The sequence below is a fragment of the Malus sylvestris genome, chromosome 15 (assembly GCF_916048215.2).
Source record: "Malus sylvestris chromosome 15, drMalSylv7.2, whole genome shotgun sequence".
Lineage (NCBI taxonomy): Eukaryota > Viridiplantae > Streptophyta > Magnoliopsida > Rosales > Rosaceae > Malus > Malus sylvestris.
The window spans coordinates 49,569,877-49,573,017 of record NC_062274.1 but is presented as its reverse complement, the minus strand read 5'-3'; the positions used below and the strand labels follow the sequence as shown (position 1 = coordinate 49,573,017).

The 3,141-nt window shown below is 35.7% G+C and overlaps 1 pseudogene; it reads right to left on the bottom strand.

Moving 5' to 3' along the window:
* Nucleotides 1–620: 620 nt before the first annotated feature.
* On the bottom strand, nt 621–2,719 carry LOC126603072 (RHOMBOID-like protein 1; annotated as a pseudogene).
* Between the last annotated feature and the right edge of the window lie 422 nt (nt 2,720–3,141).

The following is a 3,141-nucleotide window of genomic DNA, read 5'->3' as shown; positions in this document are numbered from 1 at the left end:
TTCCAAAACTATAGACATATCCAGTTATTAACGCACCACTTCCCATACCATACTCTGCCATTCAAACATCACAAAATATTGTTAGCAAACTGAGAACAAAAAGTTGAATTATGCAAAATTAAAAAAAAAAAAAGGATATTGTGGAGAGGATGTGAATATTTACCTAAAACCACATAACCAATCGTTCATGTTATTCCAACAGAACTTGTCAAGCTTTTATACTGGTCGGTTATGAGAGAACCCTTGCTAATCAAACTTAGAAACATGTCCAGTCGACATGTTGTCCAAAAGAACAGTACTTGGTTTCAGATCACAATGAACTATCGGTGTTTCAGAGTGATTATGAAGATAATCAACTAATCAAGAGCACAAGCAACATCTATGGAAATGTTGAGCCTTTGCAAAAGATTTAAACTCTTGGGTGCCTCTCTTGCTTCTTCAATATCAGTCGATGGATGCAACCACTTCCCTAAGCTTCCTTTTTCCATGTACTCATAAACCAAAGCCTTGAAATCATTACCAAGAGAATCAACACTTGAACATGTAGTTATAATCTTGACGAGATTTTGATGCTTGATATTTCTCAAAGCCTCGCATTCATATAAAGAACAATATGTTGGTACAAAACCAATTTATAGTACTAGCAAAGTACATTGTAGAAGCAATTTCTTGACTCAGAATTTCATGAGTCATTTCTTAAATTACATTTCTTGAAGGCATTAGATTAAACGGCATGCCAAACTAGGACGACTGAATGCAACCAGGATCGTATTAATAAGCAAGCACTTCTATCTATCAAATATTAAGGTGGAAGTTAATTTACCAAACATAAATCCTTTGTGACTTGCAATTCCATTTTGACGTAGGGACACTGCTCAAATAATGACATCATGAACAGTGATTGTTTAGATTGACCCCTTGAAAAAGAGTAACCAGGCCAAAAGTATACCTGTCAAAAACATGACAACTGTTAGAAAATGCCTGCATATTCTGATACTACGTAGATACGAGGAAAATGAACTTTTATTTCCAGTAACAAAACAACAACCAGCCAACACATACAACCCAAAACAACAAAGTAGAAGCCGCTATCAACAAAGTGACCAATTAGAACTACACAGAGAACAGCGATAACAATAACACGATGCCTTCTCCAAACCATTCTGATCAGAAACAAGCAGATACAGAGACTATTCGCAATGACAATAATGAAGACATATTACAGGACACATGATATCTATATATCTACAGAAAATCTAGTTCTCTGATTTGATAAAAAAAAATGTGCGCGCCAACTGTGGCTACCATATTCTCATGCAGGGAATCGATTAGGTTCATGAAGTCAAAAAATTAAATCAGAGATCGAGGAGGAGCTTACCCAACAATCAATAGTATCAAAGAGAGGACCCACAATACATATTGATACGTATTGTGTTTAGATTTAACTGGAGTACTAACACGTCCAGGGGGAGCATTCTGTTGGGTATACCATTTAAACTAGGGGCGGATCAAAAACAAAAATCCAAGAAGAAATCCGGAGACAAATCCTCCAATATGAGCAAATTTGTCCACGTGTGGTAGAATTCCACTGCTAAGTTTATTATGAAGATGAAAAGGAGAGTAAGCAATGCTGCTAACTGCGGATAGAAACCTGAAACTGTAAGATCAAAGGGTCGTGCACATACTATAAAGAGGTGCATCATTGAGTATACAAAAACTTTATTTACCTTATTTACATACGTTGTTCAATTTGATATGAGCTCTGAAAGCATGCTTCCGAGTAAACCAAAAAGTGCCCTAGAAGCACCAACAGAAATACCATATTGAATAAAAAGAGAGCTGAAAGTAAACTCCCACCAAAACCAGACGTGAGATATAGGAAACCAATTCGAACTGCAGAAGAACAAATCAGAAAACATTAGAATTTCAAACCAATTAGTTAAACATAGTTCATCAAAACAACTGTACATGATGTAGAGCAGCATCAAACTATTATTTTTTCAATCTTTTCAAATAGACGGCATCTCGAAACATTTCAAAATAAGGCGCCATGTCTACATGTACAAGATATCCAAAACAATCGTCGTTCCCACATGTGTGATGGAAAACTGAAATAATCTCTCAGCTTTTGTTTCAAGCAATTTTATTCTGTAAAATGGAATACTATGTCTAAAACTAAAGTTTGAACCCCATCTTCGGTGTATAAACTCTTTTCTTTGCTTACCGCTGAATAAAACGTCCTCTTGTTTCCATTATACCAGTGTAAGTTATAATGCAACCAGCACTATACCACTACTCTAGGATTACAATTCAATAAACAAATGCATAGAAATCCTCTGTAGATTAATCGCAAGGTAGCTAAAGCCATCCGTAAAGTGTTTCTCTTCTAGATTTATGAAAGAAGTTTTGCACTTGGTAACTAATTTATTATTCTACAACTTATGTCGTGTGCTTTATCTTTTACTACAAACACTTGTGGATGTGGCCATACTTGCATGATAACATACATGAAGCTAAAAATCCAGAAGCATACTAAATCCAAATTCTTGCTCAAGCCGAATTCCAATGAATACAAGACAGCATATTGGCAAGCACATGGAAAACTCCAGCATGTAACCACATACATGAGATAGAGCACCCATCTTTTCTAACCTTCAGGATGAAAACACATGAGAAACAAGTTATATGCAACTGAGACATATTGACCCTTATAGGGCATGTCTATAGCTCTTATTTACAAACAGATGATAGCTCCCTAGCCCTTGTGGTGCTAGTTTTAGCAGTTAAAGACTTTGGATGATGCATACTGAAATGAGCACATTAAACAACTTAAAAGAATGACAAACAAGTCCTTTAAGAATGCATACCCACTCTTACCAGAGATATTAAGATAGAACAATTTCATTTTTCCATGATCATTCTACCATTGGCCTTAAAGACCAAGGAAAGTCGAACGAAAATTTTGAAACCAAGTCGCTAAAGAACACTAATGTAAAATTTTAACCCTATAAAATACTACAGGGGACATTTTGATTAACATAGCAATCTAATCAAACCAAGTAGTTAACTACTGCAGCTCTTCGAGCACCTTTCTTCTCTGTTCAAGCATTTCCGATATGCCGACATCAAATAGACATCAAG